Source organism: Monodelphis domestica, chromosome 7, assembly GCF_027887165.1.
Source record: "Monodelphis domestica isolate mMonDom1 chromosome 7, mMonDom1.pri, whole genome shotgun sequence".
NCBI classification, from domain to species: Eukaryota; Metazoa; Chordata; class Mammalia; order Didelphimorphia; family Didelphidae; genus Monodelphis; species Monodelphis domestica.
The window spans coordinates 100041439-100049418 of record NC_077233.1 but is presented as its reverse complement, the minus strand read 5'-3'; positions in this window follow the sequence as shown (position 1 = coordinate 100049418).

The following is a 7980-nucleotide window of genomic DNA, read 5'->3' as shown; positions in this document are numbered from 1 at the left end:
TCCTATAATGTGCTTGTTGAATTTCTATACAGAGGAGTAAGAGATAGTAAACACTAAAACCTAGGGGAATCAAGAGAAGCTTCCCCAAATGAAACCTTCTCCATCTTTCTAGTTTTCTAAGTTTACAATCTCACCTTGTTCTCAACGGTTTCTTCTCTCTTTTCCCACACATATCTACCCAAATGCCAAGATTTGTTCATCCTACCTCCTGTTTTATGGAAGAATGGAAGCCAATTGCTCTAAACTCCTTCTTCCTCCATCTTCCTCATCTCCCATCACTCAGATGCCTTCTGCCACTTTTTCCTCCTTTACCTCTGTTTCACATGACTGATATGACCTTATTCCTTATCTTCACTAACCCCTCTACTCTTTCAAGTGATCCCATTCCATCACATCTCTTCCCAACAAATGGCCTTTTCTGACATCCCCATCTTTCCTTTATGTTCAATGTCTCCCTATCTACTGGCTCATTTTCTCCTTACTATGAATATGCCCGTGTCTCCCCTATTTTGGAAAAAAAATCTCTTGGTCCTTCCATTCTGACTCTCATTCTATATCTCTTCTGCTCTTTGCAACTAAATGCCTCAGAAAGGGATTCTATACTAACTGTCTCCATTTTCTCTCCTCTCTCTCTCTCTCTCTCTTCTTAAATCCTTACAATCTGACCTTCCTTCACCAAAACTGTTCTCTCCAAAGTTATTGATGATTTATCAGCTGTCAAATCTAATGATCTTTTCTCATTCATAATTCCCCTTTATTTTTCTATAGCCTCGGACAGTGTTGATCATTCTCCCTTAATAATCTCTTAAGAACCGTTGGAATCAGAATGCAGATGGAAACATAAGATTTATGACTTGTTTATTTAGGCATATTCTTTAGGGTTTTGATTTTATGAGATTATTCATTTACAAAAATGAATAATATGGAAACATGTTTTGGGTGATAATCCATGTATAACCCAGATTGAATACCTTGCCAGGTCTGGGAAGGGGGAGGAAAGAAGAGAGGGAGATAATTTGGATCATTTAACTTTGGAAAACTCATGTGGAAATTTGCTATTAAAATTTTTGCATCTTTAGAACAACTCTTGAATATGCTCCCTTTCTCTCCTATGACACTGCCACTACTCTGGTGCAGGTTCTCATCACCTCATCCTGAACAATTGCAATAACCTGCTGGTGGTCTTTGAAAAAAAATCTGCCTGCCTCAAGTCTCTCTTTACTCCAACCCATCCACCATTCAGTCATTAACATGACTTTCCTAAAGCACAGGCCCAATCATGTCACCCTTCCTACTCAATATATTTCAGTAGCTTCCAAGTGCAAATACAAAATGCCCTGTTTGCATTCAAGGCCCTTCCTAACCTAGTTCCCTACCTTTCTGGTTTTTTAACACCTTACTCCCTAATGTATTCTCTTCCAACCAGTGAGTGATACAGGCCTCCTAGACATCTGACAAGTGAAGACATTTTTTTCCTAGCTGTACCCTATACCTGAAATGCTCTCTCTCCTTCTGACCTCCTTAGCTTCCTCTAAGTTCCAACTAAAATCCCACCTTCTTTCTTTCTTTATTTTAAACCTTATCTTCCATCTTAGAATCAATACTGTGTATTGACTCCAAGGCAGAAGAGCGATAAGGGCTAGGCAGTAGAGGTTAAGTGACTTGCCCAGGGTCATACAGTTAGGAAGTGTCTGAGGCCAGATTTGAACCTAGGAGCTCCTGTCTCTAGGCTCTCAATCCACTGAGCTACCCACTTGCCCCCTAAAGTCCCACCTTCTACAGGAAACCTTCCTCAATCTTTCCTAATTCCAGGGCCTTTCTTCTATTAATTATTTCCTATGTATCTTCTATATAAATTGCTTTGTATATTGTCTCCTCCATTAGATTGTAAGCTTCTTAAGGGCAGGCACTATCTTTTGCCTCTTTTCATAACCCCAGTACTTAGCAGTATCTGATACATGGTATGTACTTAATAAATGTTTATTGTTTGATTTATTAATTCATCTTCCATAACACCTCTTCTAGTCATGCCTCTCTTTTCACTCCTAACCCTGGCATCCTAGTCCAGTCCTTTGTCATTTGTTACTGAGCTGTTATAAGTAGCCTCTAAATCAGATTATCAGCTTCTATTCTTTTCCCTTTCCAATGAATCAGACACCCATCAATATTCTGCAAACAGCCTCATAACTGGAGATCAAAGTAATCTTTCAAAGGATGAATCTCCCCATGGATCGGCAGTCAGTAGTAATAAGGATGATGAAGAGGAATGGTCATAATCATAATAGCTAGCATTCATTCATATGGTGCTTTAGGGGCAGCTCAGTGGTATAGTGGATAGAGTGTCAGGTGTAGAATCAGGGAGAATCATCTTCCTGAGTTCACTCTAGCCTCAGGTACTTGCTAGCTCTGCATTCCTGAGCTGTCAAGTCAATTAACTATGTTTGTTTTTCTTTCCTCATATATAAAATAATCTGGAAAGGGAAATGGCCAGTATCTGACTGAATAGTATAGTGCCTTAACATTTACATTTAATATTCACAAAATTCCTGAGAGACAGGAGCTATCCCCATTTTATAGATGAGAAAACTGAGGCTGGGAGATGTTAAGTGACTTACCCAAGATCACATATAATAAGTATCTAAGGCAAGAATTGAATTTGGTTCTTCTGATTCCAAAACCATTATATTCATTTGCACAGCCTAGTTGCTACTTTTGGGGGTAGGAACCATTAGAAAATGTTTCTGATTCCTCAAGCTTAAATCTATGTCTTTGAAACTTCTTTCTATAGAAACCAGTTCTGCTCTTTGTGGCTTTTGACCTTGAAGTGACCTCTACAGAGAAGTGGTAGCCATGGCTAGAAGTTGAATGGAGACCAGCCATGTGGATTAATTGAAGGATAGGACAAACTCCCTTTTGAGACTCCATTCTGGATCATCTAGAATGGAGCTAAGTAATGTCCACTGGCTACCTCTCATCCTCTTGTTATTGTTGTTCAGGTGTTTATGTCTGATCTTTGTGATTTCATTTTAGGGGCTTCTTGACTACCCTCTCATCAGTGGATATGAAAAGAAGACAATGGAGACCAAGTAGAGGATTTCTTCAGACACAGATGAGGTAGAGACAAACTCAGTCTGAAGTAGGGAACTTAGAGTGGTTTGAACAGACGTGGTTCACAGAAGCCACAGCACCTTCTTCCCTCTTTAGTTCCTGGAGCAGGGGGAGTTCCTTTTAATTTACCCATCCTTGTCTCTCATTCACTTCCTGTTTCATTTTTAGCTTGGAAGAAAGAGGTAAGAAGGGGGAAAGCTAGAAAGGAAGCTGAGTCCTCCCAGGTTACAACACTAAACCATCAATATTTGAATTAAAGAATGCTTATTTCTTTAATTCCTTGCCCTAACTTTTATGCTATTGGAAACCAATTTATTAACAACCTAGGTGACACATATAACTTAAAAAACTTGTGTGGAAATTTATTATATATAAATGGTAAAAAAGCAAGATAATAATATTTTTAAAAATCTGGGTGACAAAAGGAAAACTATAAATGCTGGAGGGGATGTGGGAAAATAGGTACATTAATGCACTGTTGGAATTGTGAATTGGTCTAACTATTGTGGAAAACAATTTGGAACTGTGCCTAAAGGGCTACAAAATTGTTCATACTCTTTGACTCAGCCATACCTTCAGTAGGTCTGTACCCCAAAGAGATAAAAGGAAAAAGACCTACATGTACAAAAAAATGTATAGTACCTATTTTTGTGATAGAGAGCATCTGAACAATTTGTGGTATATGATTGTGATGGAGCACTATTGTGCTCTGGGAAATGATAAGGAGATGGTTTCCAAAAAATATGACAAGAACTATATGAACTGATGCAAAGTGAAATGAGAAGAACCAGGAGATCATTGTGTACAGTAACAACAATGTTGTAATGATTGTTCAAATGTGAAAAAACTCGAATCAATATAATGATCCAAGGCAATTCCAAAGGACTCATAATGAAAAAATGCCCTGCACCTCCACAGAGAGAACTGGTGAACTTTGAGTGCAGATTTGTCATTTCCTTACTTTCCTCATTTTTGTAGCTTGTTGGAAATATGTCTAATATGGAAATATTTTTTTCATGATTTCATATCTATAATAAAAATCTCCATTTGATTGTCATAGCTCTACTATAGCGTAATTCTATAACTATCGAGCCTTAGAAGACCTCGGTTTTAATTCTGCCTCATATACTTGAAAGCTCAGTGACCCTGAGCAAGTCATTTAAATTTCCTCATAGATGTGTGATATGGAGCCATCCTTGCCACCATCATTACCACAACCACCACCAGCAGCAGCAGTAGCCCCATTGATGTACAAACATACCTCATTTGATTGCGCTTCTCAGTTTTTGATTTTTGTTTTTTACAAACTGAAGTTTTGTGGAAACAATGTACCTAGGAAATCTATTAGTGTCATTTTTGTATGTGCTCTCATTGTGTCTATGGGTCACAATTTGGAAATTGTCACAAAATTTCAAATGTTTTCATTATTATTATATCCATTATGGGGATCAACAGTCTTTGATATTACTATTGTAATTGTTCAGGAGTTCCACAAATCTCCCCCATACAAGATGGTGAATTTAATTGTTAAATGTTGTGTGTGTTCTAAATGCTCTACCAACTAGACCCTTCTCCATTTTTCTCCCTCTCCCTGGACTTTCTCATTTTCTAAGAGCCCACAATATTGAAATTGGGCCAATAATAAATCTACAATGGCTTCTAAGTGTTCTAGTGAAAGGAAGAGTTAATCCATGAAACAAACTTTATTGTTGTATTATAAGAAATTGCCCCAGCCACCCCAGCCTTCAGCAACCACCACCCTGATCAGTCAGCAGCCATCAGACACACTGAGGCAACACTCTCTACCAACAAAAAGATTAGGCCTCACTAAATGTTCAGATGATGGTTAGCATTTTTTAGCAATAATATATTTTTAAATAAAGATATGTACAGTTTTTAGAAATAAAACTATGTGAAAAGTTAAATTTGGGGGGGGGGGGTAGGAATTTGACCAAAAGCCAGTGCACAGTTTTTTAAATGCAAAACACTTAGTTTATTATTAGGAAAATGTGGATAGGAAATAGGAAAGAAGAAAGTGAAAGTAATCTTACAATAGCTTATAACTATACTCCAGATCCCAATTCTAACTAAATTTCTCTAAAAAACCCTAAATCTATCTGCTTCAGAGGGCAGTATCTTCTGCTAGGCTAAAGCCCTCACCTACTCTCCTACTCTCACTATCTAATCATATAACCACTATCTATCTACCTTATCTACCCAGATTATTAATAATCAATAAGGCTATTAAGGCCTTAATTCTATTCTCTGTCTCTGACCATAGAGAGTGCTAGCAGCACAACCTCTCCCCAGGAGACCCAGAGACAAAAAGCCTTTTACAACTCTCTGCAACTGACTAACTCTCCTCAGCCACACTCTTCTAATTGTCACTAATTGACAAGTGGCACAGCAGGGGGTCTCTTACTGAAAAATATTATTGCTCCTTTTCCTCTTAAATATAAAAAGGGAGAAATTAATAAACAATCTCTTTATAATTATCACACACTCAATAAACTGTAGTATAGTGTAAACATAACTTAAATGCATTGGGAAATTTAAAAAACCCTATGAATGGCTTTATTGCAATATTTACTTTACTATAGCAGTCTGAATTGGAACCCACTATATCTCCAAGGTATGTCTGTTTGCAGAAAATATGTTAATGTGGAAAATGAAGTCCATTTATCTGTCTGAGCCCAGTTATTCCTTTATGAGGTGTAAAGGAGTTTCATGGTCTTCTTAAAACTGACTCTCCTCCATACTCAGAATTCTCTTCCTCCTCATCTCTACCTCTTAAAATCCTTGACTTCTTTTAAGACTCAAATGCTTACATGCCACTTAAGTGCCTGTCCCAGTCCCCTCAGTTCTTAGAGTCTTTCCCTTTATAGTTGCTTTGTATCAAGTCCGTATGTATCTTGTATATATTGATACATGTCATCTCCCCCATTATAAAGTAAACTCCAGGGTAGGGGACAGGGGTAATCTCCTCCATTTTTTGGTGTCCTCATCCCTTAGCATGGTGTCTGGCTCACAATAAGAGCTTAATAGATGTTTCTTGACTAATGACACTCAAAGAGCTCAAATGTTAATACCCACTAATCAAAAATAATTCTTAACCACATTAGTATTCAGAGATGCAAATTAAAATAACTTTGGGATACTGTTGCTCACACCCATCAAGTTGGCAAATAACAAAAAGCAATGAAATTCATCAATACTGGTGGTGTGGGCTGGTGGAATAACAAGCTTGTACAATGTTTTAGAATGTAGCCTGGCAATCTGCCCTAAAAGTTACACAAATAATAGTAGCCTTTGACCTAACCGTGCTACTGTTGAGAATATACTTTGAGAGCCTTTAGGTATTTTTATAGCAGCATTATTTGTGAGTACCAAACATTGGAAGCAATTTAAATGTCCAGCAATGGAAGAGTGAATAAATAAAATGTGTTACATTGATGTCTAGAAGATTATGCTACAATTAAGATGGACAAGCATGAGGAATAAAAAAAAAATCTGGAAAGGCTTTTATAAAATAATTTCAGGAGGGGGAAAATAGAAATAGAAGAAAAGATATTTCACTGGACCTGAGAATTCAGTAGAGAATAATCAGAGGAGAAAATTCCTCAACCAGTGAATGATAGGATCTTCCCTGTGAAAAAAACACTCATGTATATCCCAAACTCCAAAATAATACACAGGTAAACTAATGTGAAAAATAGTATGCTGTGATCTGCACCCAATTCAACATTCTTCTTCATTAATCTTTTGAAATCATGATTGATTGTTCTTTCTAGGAATAGAGTATTCCATGACTCATAGCCATTCAAGAACACCAGTGGAATACTGGTATTAAAAAGATACTTTGGGGAGTCGTTTAGTATTATTTAGAATTTCTCAAAAGAAAACCAGCCCCTGTCAATCATTCTTTTGTTTAGTTTCAGGTCCAAATCATTGTCCTGTTGTGGCATCTGTTAATGATACATGTACTGATGCATGATGATAGGAGGAGAGAGAACAGAGTAAATAAATAAATTTGCTCTTGAGAAGATACATAACTACTAACCTCTAACCCATAGTGATTTAAACTCTTGGATTTTATGTAAAGGTGACAGAGACCATTATTAGCCCTGGGATGATTTGATTTAGAATGGGAATTGCTTATATACCATAAATATGACTGGGGAAAAGGGGTAGCTAGATGGCTTGGTGGATAGTCTGGAGACTGGAGGTCCTGGGTTCAAATGTGACTTCAAATACTTCCTAGCTGTATGACCCTGGGCAAGTCACTTAACTCCAATTGCCCAGCCCTTCCCACTCTTCTGCCTTGGAATTAATATCTGGCATTGATTCTAAGACAGAAGGTAAGGGTTTTGTTTTTTTTTAATGGGGCATGAAGAGTGGCACTGAAGCCCCCTCCCTTTGCAGTCTGTAAAGTCAAAGGCAGTTTGAAACAAAAATAGCTATTCCTTCAAGTCACATTCCAAGTCCTACACCACCTCCATTTAGGAAGAATGGGGAGATAATTCCTGATGGAGACTCCCAATCAGCTTGGAAGACTGAATCAACTACATCAAACTGCAAACACTGCTTGTACCTTGCTTTTTTACTTCTAAGATGTTAAAATTTAACTTCTGGATCTGATCTGAATGCCTATCTCCTGTTCGCAGCATTTTAAAAAAACACTCCATGACCTTCCTTCTTTTGGGTTGTTTCTAGCACCAAAATCCCTAGTTCTCCTCAGGCAACAGGCTTTGTATGTTAAGGTATTTTGTTGGTGTGCAATTGGTTGTTGATTACTATTGCTTGATTACTAGTTACAAGGTTTATTAGTCATAGCAGTCCCCATTGTGACCAATTTCTCAAGGTTTAGATTCA